Source organism: Callorhinus ursinus, unplaced genomic scaffold, assembly GCF_003265705.2.
Source record: "Callorhinus ursinus isolate GAN/ISIS: 27379988/994484 unplaced genomic scaffold, GSC_fseal_2.0 scaffold27, whole genome shotgun sequence".
NCBI lineage: Eukaryota > Metazoa > Chordata > Mammalia > Carnivora > Otariidae > Callorhinus > Callorhinus ursinus.
This window is the reverse complement of record NW_027397089.1, coordinates 8255958-8273740: the sequence shown is the minus strand read 5'-3', so window position 1 is coordinate 8273740 and position 17783 is coordinate 8255958. Positions and strand designations below refer to the sequence as shown.

The window sequence follows — 17783 nt, the reverse complement described above, 5'->3', positions numbered from 1 at the left end:
TCTTCTCTCCACCCTTCTCCTCAGTTGAACCCACTCTTTTCTAGATAATATGTTTTGTTCTTTCTTGGTTTACTTCTTCTTTGTGCTGGAGCACATCTTCCAAGACTAGGATTTCTAGACTCACAGAACCCAGAGTTATAGGAACAAGAAGATTAAATTTCCCAAATGGGTCACTGGGAGTGATGATAAGAATTACCACTCCTTATATATATACAATGGAATATTATGCAGCCATCAAAAATTGAAATCTTGTCATTTGCAACGACATGGATGGAACTAGAGGGTATTATGCTAAGTGAAATAAGTCAATCAGAGAAAGACAATTATCCTATGATCTCACTGATATGTGGAATTTGAGAACAAGGCAGAGGATCATAGGCAAAGAGAGGAAAAAATGAAACAAGATGAAAACAGAGAGGGAGACAAACCATAAGAGACTCTTAATCTTAGGAAACAACCAGGGTTGCTGGACGGGTGGGGAGTGGGGGATGGGGAAACTGGGTGATGGACATTGAGGAGGCTATGTGTGGTAATGAGCCCTGGGTATCATAAAAGACTGATGAATCACAGACCTGTACCCCTGAAACAAATACATTATATGTTAATTAATTGAATTTAAATTTTAAAATAAATAAATAATAAATTAAAAAAAAAGAATTACCACACCTATCTCCCCCCCTTATTTCCTAGACCCATTTATTCTTCCTGGTGGCAGTTGACAGGAAGCAGGGGTGAAGGGTTAACAAAAAGAACCTATCCCAATCACAAATGGCCCCAAATATTGGTGTGGTAAGCTAAAACTACCAATGGCAAGAATTAGTAAAAAGAATAGCTATTTTTGTATTATGTACCTATATGGACTAGCATTTATACACCTTATTTCTAGTCCTTAAAACAACTCTGTACATTGAATTTTTATACTTACTTTACAGTTGAGGAAACTGAGGTTAGACACAGCGATTGACTTTCCTGAAGTGTCATAGGGTACATTGGAGCCAAGATTCAAACAATAAGGTTACTGCCAGCCAAAACTACTGTCTTCTTCACTACAAAGTTTTCTTACATACACATCACCTCAAGAGTGGTTTTTCAGAAGCAAGTGACACTGTAGAATGATCTTTAGAGAGAGACTGTTCCACACCCTCATGGGTTCAAATCCCAGCTTTGTTGCTTACTAATTGCATCCTTGGACAAGTTACTTCATTTTTCTATAATAATACCTAGTTCACAGGACTATTATGAGGATCAGTAAGTTAATACATGTGAGGCACTTAGAACTGTACCTAGCATGTAGTAAGCAGTAGATAAATCTGAACCATTATTATTCCCCATGTAAATCCTTCCATGTCAACAAGCAGAACACTAATCGACTATAATGGCTACACAATATTCTATAATTTATCCAGCCCCTCTTTCTTTGATGAGTATTCTCTTTTTCTGGCTTTCCCAGGTCTTTTTATTGCCACTTTTATGTCTATGAGAGTAAAACAGGAGTGGATTGAAGTGGATTGCTGGATTGAAGGCTAGATGTATTTTTAATTTTAAGAGATGTTGTCATTTAGCTCTCACCAATAAGACTGTAAATCTTCATATTTCCTGCAGTAATCTATGAAAGTACATTTTTCTTTACAGTTCCACCAGCAATAGGTAGTACAGTTCTTTCTTTTGCCAGAGTAACAGGTATTAGTAAAGTGATATTTCATTGTTTCTTTAATTTGCATTCCCATAATTTTAAGGAATTTGAGGACTTTTTCATGTTGTTGCCATTTACTCATTTTTCTATTGGGTTGTTTGTATTTTTCTTATCAAATTCTAAGCACTCTTTGCATAGCATATATATTAACTCCTTACATGACTTCCCTTAACACACTTGGTTCAAACCATGAGCATGACCACATTTGACTCACTTCTGCATTGCCCTTTCTATCTAAATATTTCCCCTTGAGGTGCCTGGGTGGCTCAGTTGGTTAAGTGACTGCCTTCGGCTCAGGTCATGATCCTGGAGTCCCGGGATCGAGTCCCACATCGGGCTCCCTGCTCAGCAGGGGGTCTGCTTCTCCCTCTGACCCTCCCCCCTCTCATGTTCTCTCTCTCATTCTCTCTCTCTCTCTCAAATAAATAAATAAAATCTTTAAAACTAATAAATAAATAAATAAATAATAAATAATATTTCCCCTTACTCTTGTCTCCTGAGTACCTGGCAGGGAGATTGGCCTATGAGGAAGTAAAGCATCCAACAAGAGCACAGAGGGGTTCCACTGCAGACAGGCATGTTACCGCATAGTTCATGAGAAAAGAAACAAAGACTAGATGGTGCAGTGAGCAGGATGAGAGACTAATCTGCACAAGCCAAAGACAAGGGATCCAAGTCAGGATCCTAGAGCTATGACTGTGGAGCCAGAGAGATGAGATCAAAGTGGAAGCAGGTCAGGGGGAAAGAGCAGTGGTATGGGCCATTTGCTTAAAATACCCAATAATGTTGGAAACTTGTAGTTATGGACCAGCAGGAGTATGATGTGTGCTGGATGGACCTGACTTCAAATGCTCAGGCAGGAACAGATAATTTGCTTGTTCAAAACTCTTTATTGAAGCCTTAGTGCCTATATAGCAGAGTCCCAGGTACTTGAACTTGTTCTTCAAGGTCTTCTAAAATATGATCTGACCTTTCCTTCCTCACTTTGCACTCTATTCCTTTATTGTTCCTCAAATTCCTTTCATCTTCTGGTTTTTGCTGGGAATGCCTTTCTCCTGCCTCTCCTTCCATACAAATTCTATTCATTTTTAAAGCCTCTGTTTCTCTGAATGCTGTCCTGACCACTCTAGCCTGATGTGAACTCTGCCCATTCTGGACTCTCACAGTCATTATTATCTGCCCACGCATTTGGCAATTGGTCATTGTCTCCTTGAGATTCTTTTGGAAACAAATCCCCCACCAAGCCAACTTAAGCAATAAAGAAATTTATTATCTCATGTAGCAGGAAGCTCTGAGTTAGGACAGGCTCCAAGGTTGATTCAGGGACTAAATACACCATTGGAGACCCAAGTTTTCTCCACGCTGCCATCCCATATCTAGTTTCTTCATGGTCATAAGATGACTTTCAAAAGCAGCTAGGGTCACACTCTTCTTTGTTTATATCTAGCAGCATAGAGTGGAAACCCTCTCGCTGAGCAGTGGCTGTCTGTTTCTCTCAGTTGGCTTGAACCAGCATTGGTCACATGCCTATGGCTGAACCAATAACAGTAGTACAGGGAATGTCGCATGTTAATGGTCCTTAACTAATTAGGACTATCACCTGGTCTAGGAGAGAGCCATCTTCTTCTCTATCCTCTGGGAGGAATGGATACTTGAATAAAGTTGGACTTCTGGTAAGAATCAAGAAGAGGAGAGATAAATGCTGCAAAGTTATAAATTGCCCTATGACAAGTGTTTATTATCTTGAACTGCTATTTGTACTTTTTATTGTCACCCTTTCATACTTCTTATATCTTTTTTCCCAAGGTATATTGCAAACACTTTGAAAGAAAACCTATATCTTACATTTTGTAACCCCTAAATGTGTCGGTAAATATTTATTATAGACATAGATGTCAGTAAATATTTATTGTAGATGTAGATGTGTCTGTAAATATTTATTGATTGCATTTGACTTTTCTGAGATTCACCTACATTCTCTATCTTACTAGCACTATAGTGGATGCAACTGAAGTTTCCAAGATTCTGATGATAAACATAAAAATTTAAGGTTTTGGGGACCCTAAGCCCAGAAAGCTGGTCTGTTTGGAATTATCCTGTGCTCCTTCCCTACCTCTGCCCCCAGAACTACGTGGATATTAGCCTCAAACCCTAATCAAGAAAGTGAGACCAAGGAGACTCAAAATTCTGTAATGCAATAGATCTTTTTAACCTTGATACTTGCACTTGACTACACTTCACTGCAGAGAACTACAACATTTGCCATAGCTACAAAGCATGCATTTTATTATATTCCTCTCAGGAAAGACAGTGATCACACAAATTGATATTTAAGATGTTTCATTCATTCATTCATTCATTCATTTAACAAAGATGTTTTTGAATACTTGTTACCGATCTCTGTATAGGTACAGAAAATATAAAGTTGGATAAGAAATTATTCCCACCCTGAAATTATTCATTAGTAGGTATGCTATCACTTTTTAAAGTTCGATAGAAGTCATTTCTGCATGGTCACTAGGTTTAGACCTCAAATCACCATCTGGAGTGGCTGCTCTAAGACTAAATGTTTTGCTATGGACACTTTGCTGATTTTTATGGTAAGAAGAAGTACAGTTTTACCCGCTGTTCAATGTCTAGCCTAAGGTGATTCACTTAGCTCAGCTTCTCCATCACTAAAATGGGAATTAATACTACTGGCCTACTTCTAGTACAAACTATAAACCCCATTACCCATGTGTGAGGCATAATTCTGACAGCCTAAGCTGGAGAATATCATTAGCTAAAGTATAGTAAGATTGGGTGAGGTGGTTATTAAGAGGTTTCTGAATGAGTCAGGCCTCTGGTGCTAAATTTATTAATGAGTCATTTTCCTTGCCTAGCAGACACTGTGGCAGAAAGTGAAAGAAGAAGCCTTTCAATGTCTGTTTCTTAAAAATGTATTCTGACCTTCAGTCCACCAAAGTAGATTTCAATTTATTTTAGCATTTTAGACAATACTTGTCACCACCAAAACATTCTCCTGGTTCCTCTCAATTTGGAAAAAGCAAGTGAAGTATTTTCTCCAGGAATGGGGAAATTGGTTTTCATTTCTTTCCAGGGGTTTCAAATGATAAATTTCTAGTGGCCAGATATGGCATCTATCACCCGGCTCTGTGCAACCTCTGAAATTCAAATCTGATTATTCCAGCCTTTCTAAAAGCTTATTAATGACAACGATGATGACAACTCACGGACCTCATGTCCACTTGCTGTATATGGCTTTACTAGCCTTCATTTCCAGTCCATACCAGGTTCCCACCCACATAGCTCTATCCTGGCTCTCTGCACATTTCCCAGCCAAGATCTCAAATTGGCCCTTTCATCTTTTTATTGCAACTTCCTCATCTATTGTCTCTTATATTCACTCATAAGAACTAAAAGTCCTCTTCTACCCTTATACTAGCTTCAGTTACTTATCATTCTTTCTACCACACCAGTACATGAGAGCCCTTCTAACTCCTCTTGATGCTTCATTCAACTTGGGCTCCACGGTCAGCTATTATAACATTGCCCCCACCATTCTAGGCACCTCTATCCATTTGGCATTTTGCTGTGTTCATCATGCCAACGCCAAGCCCTGATCTGCACCCACTATGTTCTTTCGATCTCCCCCTGACAATCTGAAACTGTGGAATTAAGACTCAAAATCTTATGGGATTCATCTTCTTCAAATGTGCACTTTCAACTGATCTGCAAAAATCAATTAAATTGAAAAGAGGAAATCAATAGAGGAAAACAATGAAACCAAAACCTGGTTCTTAGAAAAGATCAATAAAGTCAATACACCCTCTAGACAGGCTAACTAAGAAAAAAGAGGGAGGACACAAATTACTAATATCAGAAAGGGATGTCACCACAGATCCTATGGACATTAAAAGGATAATAAAGGAATGATATAAACAACTCCATAACCACAAATTTGATAACCTAAATAAAATGGACCAATTCCTTAAATGGCACAACCTGCCAAAATGCACACAAGCAGAAATGGAAAATCTGAATAGGACTATACCTATCAAAGAAATTGAATCAATAATTAAAAATCTTTCAAAACAGAAAGTGCCAGGTCCAGATGAATTCACCTGTAAATTTACCAAAAATTTTAAGAAGATAAAAGCAGGAGTACTTCCTAACTCTTTCTATGTGGTCAACATTACTCTACTACCAAAGCAGATGGAAACATTATTAAGAAAAGAAAACTACAAACCAGTATCTCTCATAAACACAGAGCAAAAGTCTTTCAGAAAACATTAGCATACTAAATCCAACGAAGTATAAAAATAAAAGAATTATACATCATGAGAAAATAGGATTTATCCAGATATACAAAGGTGATTTTCAACATTTGAAAATCAATTAATGTGATCCTTTATATCAATAGGCTGAAAAAAGAAAACTCACGTCATCATATCAATAGACAGAAAAAGCATCTGACAAAATCCAACACCTATTCATAATAAAACTCTTAGTAAACTAGGAATAGAGGGGACTTCCTCAACTTGATAAAAAATATCCACAAAAAACCTACAGCTAACATCCTACTTAATGGTAAGAAACTTAAAGCTTCCCCTTAAGATCAGAAACAAGACAAAAATATCCACTCTCACTACTTCTTTTCAACATTGCCCTGGAAGTCCTAGCTAATGCAATAAGAGAAGAAAAGGAAACAAAATATATGCAGATTGGGAAAGAGAAATAAAACTGTCTTTGTTCAGAGATTACATTATTGTCTACATAGAAAATCCAAAATGAATTGAAAGAAAGAAAGAAAGAGAGAAAAGAAAGAAAAGAAGAGGAAAGAAAGAAAGAGAAATAAAAAAAAAAGGAACTTCCTAGAACTAAGAAACAATTACAGCAAGGTTGCAGGATACAAGGAAATATAGAAAGGTTGATTGCTTTCCTATACACTTGCAATAAACAAATGGAATTTGAAATTAAAAACACAATATCATTGTGCATATATACCACATCTTCTTTATCCATTCATCAGTCGATGGACTTTTGGGCTCTTTCCATAATTTGGCTATTGTTGATAGTGCTGCTATAAACATGGGAGTGCACGTATCCCTTCGAGTCAGTATTTTTGTATCCTTTGGATAAATACCTAGTAGTACAATTGCTGGATTGTAGCATAATTCTATTTTTAACTTTTTGAGGAAACTCCATACTGTTTTCCAGAGTGGTTGTGCCAGTTTGCATTCCCACCAACAGGTAAAAGCATTTCCCTCTCTGCCTCTTCACCATTATCTGTTATTTCCTGTGTTGTTCATTTTAGCCATTCTGACAGGTGTGAGATGGTATCTCATTGTAGTTTTGATTTGTATTTCTATGACGATGAGTGAAGTTGAACATCTTTTCATGAGTCTGTTGCCATTTCTATGCTTCTTTGGTGAAATGTCTAGTCATATACACTGGAATATTACTCAACCATTAAAAAGAATGAACTCTTGCCATTTGCAAGAACATGGGTAGAGCTAGAGAGCAGTATGCTGAGTGAAATAAGTCAGACAGAGAAAGGCAAATACCATATGATTCCACACACACGTGGAATTTAAGAAACAAAACAGATGAACACAGGAGGGAAAAAAAGAGAGGTAAACCAGAAAATGGATTCTTACCTATAGAGAACACACTGAAGGTTACTGGAGGGGAGATGAGAGGTGGAATGGGTTAGATGGGTGATTGGTATTAAGGAGGGCACTTGTGATGAGCGCTGGGTGTTGTATGTGAATGATGAATCACTAAATCCCACTCCTGAAACTAATATTACAATGTATGTTAACTAACTGGAATTTAAATAAAAACTTGAAGAAAAAAAGCCAATACCATTTATTTTAGCAACCCCCCAAAATTAAATACTTAGGTATAAATCTAACAAAACATGTACAAGCCTATAGGAGCAAAACCATAAAACTCTGATGAAAGATATCAAAGAAGAACCAAAAAATGAAGAGAGATTTCATGTTCATGGATAGGAAGACTTAATGTTGTTAAAATGTCAGTTCATCCCAACTTGATCAATGGATTAAATGCAATACCAATCAAATACCAGCAAGTTATTCTGTGGATATTGACAAACTTACTCTAAAGTGTATATGGAGAGGCAAAAGACCCAGGATAGCCAACACAATAGCAAAGTTTGAGGAATGATACTACTCAACTTCAAGACTTACTATAAAGCTACAGTAATCAAGACAGTGTGGTAATTGCAAAATAATAGAAAAATGGATCAATGGAACAGAATAAGTAGCCTAGAAAACAGATCCACATGCATATAGTCAACTGATCTTTGACAAATGAGCAAAGGCAATGAAATGGAGAAAAGATGGTCTTTTCAACAAATGGTGCATTCACCATTCACGTGCAAAAATTCACATGCAAAAAATGAATCTAGAGATAGTCCTTAGAACTCTCAAAAAAATCAACTCAGAATGGATCACAGACTTAAATGTAAAACTCCTAGAATATAATATACTAGAAAATCTAGATAATTTGGATTTGGATTTTTTCTGCAATATAACACCAAAGGCATAATCCATGAAAGAAAAAAATGATAAACTGGAATTCATTAAAATTTTTTAAAATATGTTCTGTGAAAGGCATTGTAAAAAGAATGAAAACACAGACCATAAACTGGGAGAAAGTGTTTGCAAAAAACCTATTTGATAAAGAGTAGTTATTCAAAAATATATGAAGAACTTTTAAAATTCAACAAGTAAACAAATGACTAGATTAAAAAATGGAACAAAATGTGAACAGATACCTCAGCAAAAAAGATATACAGTAGTCAAATAAGCATATGAAAATATTCTCCACAACCCATGTCATCAGGGAATTACAAATTAAAACAATGAGATACCACTACACATCTATTAGAATGACCAAAATCCCAAACATTGACAACACCAAATGTTGATAAGGATTTGGAGCCACAAGAACTCTCATTCATTACTAGTGGGACTGTTAAATGGTACAGCCACTTTGGAAGGCAGCTTGTCTATTTCTTACAAAATGAAACATATTCTTTTTTTTTTTAAAGACTATTTATTTGAGAGAGAGTGAGCACGAGAGAGACACAGAGAGAGAGAGAGAGAAGGAGAAGGGGGAGGGAGAAGAAGACTCTCCACTGAGCAGGGAGCCTGATGTGGGACTTGATCCCAGGACTCTGGGATCATGACCTGAGCTGAAGGCAGATGCTTAACCAACTGAGCCACCCAGAAATATATTCTTAATATATTTAATTATATTCTTATATAATATATTAAACTAAATATATTCTTAATATACTATCCAGAAATTGCACTCCTTGGTTATCTACACAAGAAGTTGAGGGCTCATATCCGCACAAAGACCTGCATGTAGATGTTTATAGAAATTTTGTTCATAATTGCCCAAACTTGGAAGCAACCAAGATGTCCTTCAGTAGGTGAATGGATAGACTGTGGTACACCCAGACAATGGAATATTATTCAGCACTAAAAAGAAATGAGGCATCAAGCCATAAAAAGACATTGTGGAAACTTAAATGCATATTACTAAGTGAAAGAAGTCAATCTGAAAAGCTACTTGTTGTATGATTCCAAGTATGTGACATTTTTTTAATAACATTTTTTTAAAGGTTTTTATTTATTTATTTGACAGAGAGAGACACAGCGAGAGAGGGAACACAAGCAGGGGGAGTGAGAGAGGGAGAAGCAGTCTTCCCGTGGAGCAGGAAGCCTTGATGCAGGGCTCAATCCCAGGACCCTGGAATCATGACCTGAGCCGAAGGCAGACGCTTGATGACTGAGCCACCCAGGCACCCTGTTATGTGACATTTTGAAAACAGCATGTGATAATTGATTATGTGTCAACTTGACTGGCCACAGGATACCCATATTAAACATTATTTCTGGGTGGGTCTGTGAAGATGCTTTTGAATGGGATGAACATTTGATTTGGCAGAGTCAGTAAAGTGGATTGTGCATAAGGTTTATCCGATCCAGCCGGGGTCTGAATAGAACGAAAGTTACAGGAAGGAAAAATTCTCCCCTTTTTGCTTCTGCCTATTGAACTGGGATGCCTCATCTCATATAATCTGGCCCTTGGACTGGGATGTACACTATCAGTCCTCCTGGTTCTCAGGCCTTTGGACTCAGACTGAATTACACCACCAGCTTTCTTGGGTCTCCAGCTGGCAGATGGCAAATCATGGGACTTCTCAGCCTCCATAATCATGTGAGTGAATTCCTCATAATAAATCATTCTCTATATCTATATCTATCTATATCTATATTCTACTGGTTCAATTTCTGGAGAAACCTGACTACTACAGGCAAAACTATGGAAATAGTAAAAAGATTAGTGGTTGCCAGGGGTAGGGATAGAGAAGAGATGAATATGCAGAGCACAGAAGTTTTTTAAGGCAGTGAAACTACTATGGATGTTGCTATAAAGGTAGATTCATGCTGTTAAAAAATGTGTCCAAATCTGTAGAATGTACCACACCAAGAGTGAACCCTAAGGCCAACTATGGACTTTGGGTGATAATGATGTATCACTGTAGGTCCATTGATTGTAACAAACGTACCACTTTGGTGGGGGCTGTTGATAATGGGGATGGCTATGCATGTGTGGGAATAGGTGGATGGAAACTTTCTGTACCTCCTCTCAGTTCTGCCATGAATCTAAAACTGCTTTAATGAATAAAAATTACTAAAATATTTCTATTTAAGGATGTTCATCACAGTGTTATTTTTAATAATGCAAAACTGGAAACTACCTAAATACCAAGCAATAAAGGATTGATGCATTAAAACAGAGGAGGACTTTGGTGTGATGGATACATTAGCATTGACAATTAGGCTCCTGTTTCTGGCCCTCCAGATCTTCGTAAAGTCTCCCTGACCCAGGGATTTCTGTGAGTCCCCAAAGTTCTTTCACAGGAGCTGGAGTCAGGCTATTGGATACAGTTGCATGTGGGTTTTGCCCTATTCTTTTTCTTGCTCCCCCTCCCTCTCCTTAGTGTCCTTTATTCTCAACACCCTTTGAAGGAACCTCACTCATACCATTGCTGGCAGGATCTGTCATGGGCGTCACTAGGGTCCATGCTCAGAGCACAACTCCAAGGTTCCAAGTCTGCTGACCCCCAGAGCGTCAGAGCAGTATGAGTAGAAGTAGGTGGAATCCCTCTTTTCTTCAGGGCTCAAAAGTACTCTCAAGGCTCTTACAGGAACCGAGTGACATGCTATCGCTCCACTGTCTTTATCCCTCCCAGCTTGCTGTCTGTCTCAGGGACTCCTTACCAAAGGCCATCATCATGCTTTAGGGAAAAACCAAAAGCCTTCCTGAAACTCAACCTCATGCAAATAGGTACTGAAAGGAGTTCCTAGTCCCTGGTTCTAGAAACAACCCCCTGCCTCCCAGTTTGGGATCAGTTGAGGTGTGTGTTTATATATTTATATATGCAGTTAAATAAACTTAACAGTTACGCTACAGCTTTAGTGGATTTATTTTGTTTTATTTTAATACATTATATACATAATAATACATCAGGCTCATCTGTTAATGCAAAGGATGTAACTGATCTACCCTCCTAGGAAAAGAGCCAGGAGTCACCCGTGGGGATGGGTCAGTGCTCTAACCACTTTCTCTTACCCTTTGTGCAAGTGGGACTGGCACCTAAGGCGGGCATCTGAGCTTCAACTCCTACTAGGTATGGCTAAGTGTCAGAAAAAAACACTGTCCAAGGTGGACCCTGAATTCATAGGCACCATTCCAGGGAAGAATTCAGGGACAATAATCCATTAAAAGCACAGACCTGTCACGGACCAGCTATAGTCATTCCCCAGATTGGCCCAGCCACCTGCAGAGACTTAATTATTAGGTTGGCTGACTCTGGGTCGCTTGAATTTAATTCAGCTTGTTGAATAATTGATGATATAGACAAGAAGCCTTCATCTGTGTCACCAGCGTTTTGTTTGTTTGTTTGTTTGTTTTTAATGTTGGTGAGGGTGTACCTTACCAAGTAGCTTGGACTTTACGTGTGAGTCATAATGAATCAGGATTCTTGTTTTGATCCAGTTCAGCAGTTATGTCTCTGAGTCTGAGAGTCTCAGATGGACACCTGGATACACCCATTACATGGTTTCATTGCAAATTGTGTTGTGAAGGGAAACTCTACAAATCATTATCTGATTAATTCCCCAAAGAAAAAAGATGGCAGGATTATATAGCATTTAGTGTCGCCAATTAGCAAAGTCATGGGGCTGAGCCAGTCATTCCAAAACTTAATATCCACAAACTCAAGTGCAAGTGGCCTCTTTTAATTATTTGGGAATAATGGGCCTCAGGGAAGTGAATGCTTTCAGCCTTGTGATCTGAGCAAGGTTCAGGAGCTGGAGTGGTTTTGGCTGAGTCACCACTGGCTGCATGACCCCGCACACATCACCTGACCTCCACATGCTTCAGCTGGCCCAGCTGTAGAGATGAGTAAACGTGGCCCGGAAGGCCCTGGGGCGCATAGACAGCCTCTGCGCATGGCTGCCCTGCGGCAGTGTCCGGGGGCGTAGGTCAGCGCTATCAGAGGCAAGGGTACCCTAAAAGAGACTCCGAGGATAGCCTCATCTAAAAGCCACCTCTGGAAAAGAGACCCTTTCATGCTCTGTGAGTAGGAGTAAAATTGGCAAACACTTTTTGAAGGCTGAAAAATATTCATACCTTTTGACTGTATGATTTCACTTGAGTGAATTTATTCTTAGAGAATAATCAAAGATACACACCAATATTTATGTTCAACAATGTTCGTCACACTGTTATCTTTAATAATGAAAAGGTGGAAATTATCTAAATGTTAAATGGTAAAGTGTTTTTAAATAAAACATGGTACATTCGTATGTTGGAATGCTAGACAACCTTTCAAAAAAGATGATTGTGGCAGAATAATTAATGACTTGGAAAAATGTCCACAATAGACTGGTAAGTAGAAAAGAATGATTAAACAACATTGTGAGAATAATCTGACTTATTTAAAACCACATATACTCCCACACATACAGACAAATGACTAGAAGGACATATACTAAATTGGTAACAGTGTTTAATCTTTGAGTCTTAGAATTATGAGTCCCTTTTTTATTCATGATTCTTCCTGTGTGCTCCAAGATTTTCATAATGACCATGTGTTCATTTTGCCATAAATATCAGTTCCCCAGGTCTCTGTTAACTTGGACTGTGGTGTATGGGGCCAACCTACATGCGTACCTATGGAGCAAATGAATACAGTGACAGAGCTGTGAACCACGGCTTGAGCAATTCCAACCCTGGAGGCTCGTTGGCCTAGGAACAGAGTGGGATTTTTGTTAGAGGAGACTGAGCCTGGAAGAATGATGCCTCTGTGGGTGGTTTCTCAGATCCTCAGTGCATGTGGCTTCCAGCCCGACTGCCCAAAAATTCTGGCTTGCTGATTAAGACTGAAGAGTGAATTTGCCGAAGCTGCTAATTCCCCTAAATAAGCTCATGGTTTACTCTGTATCTATTTAATATATATTAAGCAACAGGTGATCCTGTTCACCAGGAAGTATGTTCCAAGGGAAACATTTCTTTAAAGTTAAACAAATGGGGCTCCTGGGTGGCTCAGTTGGTTAAGCGTCCAATTCCTGACTTCGGCTCAGGTCATGATCTCAGGGTCTTGGAATTGAGCCCCATGTTGGGCTCCATGCTGGACGTGGAGTCTGCTTAAGACTGTCTCTCTCATTTTCCCTCTGCCCCTCCCCACCTTTGTGCTCTCTCAGTCTCTAAAAAAACAAACAAACAAACAAACAAACAAAAAACCCGACAAAACAAAACAAAACAAAAAGCCCACAAAAAACAAAAAAAAACCCAGAAGTTAAACAAACAACCTTGGTAAAGGCCCTAACACCTGGGACTCATGCAGTTAACTTTTTCAAGCATTCAATCTACATGATTTCCTGAGTCACATTACCACAGTTAGCTGGATAGTGTTCTCACTACGGTGCACCCTGCATGGGAACAAAAATTTTCAAATGGCACATCTTCCTTTGAGAAGAAAGTTGTCTCCTCCATGATGCATACTGGAAAGAAAACAGGCAATTTATGAGACAGAGCTCATCACCCATCCAGCTTTCAAGATGATCTTTTCTAAAGCAACTCAGTCATTCTTACCCTTACCGAAGCCAAGGGGCAAGGGCAGTAGGCAATCTCAACATCCTGATATCTGGCTGTGGGAGGGAGTGTGTCATTTGCCTTGCCTGGGTCAACAGCGAGCGTGTGCCTTCCCTGAGCAGACTTGTTGAAGATGGCCTAGAGGCATGGGAGTAAGCAGGAAAGGCAGTCTAAAGTATATTTTGGCATTGTTACAGATACATCGCAGTGTGAAATTGGGGTAATATCATCTCCATTTCATGTAAAAGAAATGAAAAAAAATCACTCAGATTACCGATAAATTTTATTTAGCATCTACTTTGTGTCAGGTACTGTTTCAGGCACTGGGGAAATGGCAGTGAATATAACAGATAATGTCCTTACCCTCAAAAGTTTACATTCTATCAAGAGGAAGTAAACAGCCCTAGAATATAGCAGGTAATAACTGATATGAAGAAAATAGGGCAGGATAAGGAGATAAAGGATAAGGGACGTGTAATTTTATAGGGAGTCTCTAGGGGAGCTTTCTCTTGTAAGCTGAGGAGAGACACAGAGGCAGTGGGGAAGTGAGCCATGTGAATTCTTGCAGGATAAATGCTTGAAGTAGAGAGGAGAGCAAGTGCAAGGCCTTGAGCTGAGGCACATCGTGATGTGTTAGAGGGTCAGCAAAGAAAACAGTACAGCTGAAGGCCACGGTGAGGATTTGGCTATTGCTCTGAATAAGATGAGAAGCCATTGGAGGATTCTCAGTAGAGTGACATGATATGACTTACCTGTGTGTTTGGGGGTGGGAATGGTCATGGATGGGATCAGAGTAGCCAATGAGGTCCCTACTGTCACTGTCAAGGTGACCATGGTTTGGATCTGTGTTGAAACAATGTAGGTATAAGAAGTGGAGCAATTTCAAAAGAAGATATGAATGGACTGGCTGATATATTGCACATGGGAAGTGAGGGGAAAAGATAACAAAGGGAATTGGCCTAAGCAACTAGAAAAATGAAGTTATTTTCTGAGAAAAGAATTGGGTGAGAGGAATTTACAGTTAAGTTTTAGGTATTTCATCAATTCTCATTATTCACAACAGTTATGTTCTATAATGTCACCATGAACACTGAATCAATTAATACTGAATTGCTCCTAGGGAAAATACAGGGTTAGCTTTCTTTAAAAAAAAAAAAAGATTTTATTGATTTATTTGTCAGAGAGAGAGAGAGAGAGCAGGAGCAGGGGAGAGGCAGAGGGAGAAGCAGGCTTCCTGCTGAGCAAGGAGCCCAATGTGGGACTCGATCCCAGGACCCTGGGAACATGACCTGAGCCGAAGGCTCAGGGGCTTCCTGTGAGCCCCTGGTGGCAAATGTTTTTGTCAAGTGATCAGTACATGATCTGCTTTATATATGCTTTATTTTTTAAAGATTTTATTTATTTATTTTTAGAGAGAGAGAGCGAGCGTGTGGAGAGGGGCGGAGGGGGAGGTGGAAGGAGGGGGTGGGAGAGGGAGAGAGAATCTGAAGCAGTCTCCACACTGAGCATTGCGCCCCATGTGGGGCTCTCTCACAACCATGAGATCATGACCTGAGCCAAAACCAAGAGTCGGACGCTTAACTGACGGAGTCACCCAGGCGCCTCTGCTTTATGTGTGCTTTAAACACACCTTATTTAATATATATTGCTCACTCCTTGCCCTTGAACCCATGGCCAACAGCATTACAAGTCATGCCTCGTTGAAGCTTATCTACACACATATTTTCTCCATAAGGCACATTACAGCCTTCTTGTATTGAGTAACACTAGACAGCACTTTGAGACAATGCTTTGGAACCATTTTAAACAGCGAAATCACCAACAAAAAGCACAAAAATGCAAAGAACGTAGCATTAAATAGATCACAAAAGGATGCTTATTTATATTATGAGAGCCGAAACAAGAAAGGAGGGTGTTGCCATGTTCAGCCTCAGCTGGAATGTGCATGTTGAGTGTCTCGCATTTTTCGCAGCTCTGCACATGTCTGCCAATGACTGTGAAAGCAGTAGGGATGTCGAGTTTGGGGGTCACAAATCAATTTTCGCCAACAGGCCAATTTGCAAATATGGAATCCGGCAATAATGAGGGTTGATGATATTAAGAGAGGCCTATTATTCATCAAAGTGGAAATATGAAAAATGAGTTGGAATTCAGGGGATTCCAGGGGAAACGTTGCGGCTGGAGGTATTGGTTTGGGAGTGTATCTCAGTCTGTAGCTGTAGCTAGCGTGAGACTGGAGGAAATCATCTGGGAAGTGTGGAAAAAGGAGAGAAGAGCCAGATGCTGAGCCTCAGGGCCTCCAGTGAAGGACCGTTCATCAACTTTTCAGCCACTCTTTCTTGGGCCCGGGCAGGGAGAACCAAGAAAGAGCTGTGTTTCAGAATGAAGGAGTCGAGAATAGGTCTAATGCTGCTAAAAAGTTGTGTCCCACTAGAGGACCTTTAGAATTGACCTTTAAAGGGATGCCTGGGTGGCTCAGATGGTTAAGCATCTATCTTCGGCTCAGGTCAGTGATCCCAGGGTCCTGGGATGGGGCCCCGCATCGGGCTCCCCGCTCAGCGGGGAGTCTGCTTCTCCCTCTCCCTCTGCCTCTCCCCCTGCTTGTCCTCTCTTTCTCGCTATCTCTGTCAAATGAATAAAAATCTTAAAAAAAAAAAAAGAATTGACCTTTAGATTAGATAAGATGGAGGTCACGGGTGATTTTGATGAACAGTCGCACTGGAATAACAGAGACAAATGTCCAGTTGGGGTGGATCAAAGAGCAGAGGCACAAGTTTTTCCAGGAGTTTGATGTACATGGGAGAAAATGAGTAAGGTCAAAACTGGGAGGAGGATGTAGGATCAAGGATTCTCGGTCAGGGGAGCTATGACAGTTTGTGTGTGTGCTGAGGGGAATGAACCCGTCAAGGGAAGGATCGATGAGAAGATAGATAAGAGAAGGAACAAAGGCAGCGGGCCCTCTAGCCCTTGCAGCAACTCACGAACTTCACATCAATTGTATGTGGTCAGTACTGTTACTGTCTTCATCCGTGGATGAGAAAAACTGAGCTACAGAAAGGCCAGAGACTCGTTCACGGTCACCCGATGAGGAAGCTGCAGAACCAGGATGCGGCTCTGCTTTGGGCTGCTGTGTTACTTGCTCTTCTGCAACTTGAGACTCTGATCAATTCCCATAGATGGATTCCCTTGTAGCCAGCAGTCGCCAACCAAGGTCAAGAGTGAGATTCCACACGTGTGCATTTCTGCTCAGCGCGCTCTTGGTGAGAAACACCGCCCTTTAAGGCAAGCTAGGGAGAAACGCTACCGCTGCCGCTGCGGTCTGAGGGGAGCCCCCGAAGTCTGGGTCAGTGCTAATACCTGAGGCTTCCAGAACGTGTCTCCCCTTCAGAAATGCTACAAGGTTGATCTTGTCGTGCATGGGAAATAAAATCCATTCCTTAGGGTCATTCCCAAATCAAGAATTTAATTAATTTTCTCATAAACTTCTCCTGCTTTTATTTTGGTCCCAAATGAGAGATTCCTGAGAAAATAGCTCCGCTTTTCCCAAAATGTATGCAGCTTGGCATCCCTCGGACCCTGTCCACAGTAGTTAAATAAATCACTTGTTGTTAAACAGAGCAATTTATTCCCCTGACATCTACATGGCCCTCTTGGTTTATTTTAAAATATATCAACTAACTTGCCACAACTGCCATTGCTTTTAATGTGTCTGACACATCCAATTTCAATAGCTCAATGAAAACGTCACATAATAAAAACCTCAGAGAAGGCAAGGAGAGCTGGTGTGGAGACACACCCTTGTAAAGTAAGCTTGGAAGACGCTTGCTCAGGTGGGATTCAGGACAGGGACTTCCTGCCGCCAGTTGGGGAAATTGATTAGGTTGAC

At 40.0% G+C, this 17783-nt stretch overlaps 1 protein-coding gene across 1 annotated transcript in view; it reads left to right on the top strand.

Annotated features, from left to right (window-relative positions):
- Nucleotides 1-17783, top strand: part of SSPN (sarcospan) — a 250290-nt gene that overhangs the window by 164496 nt on the left and 68011 nt on the right. The gene's annotated exons all lie outside the window — the stretch shown is intronic.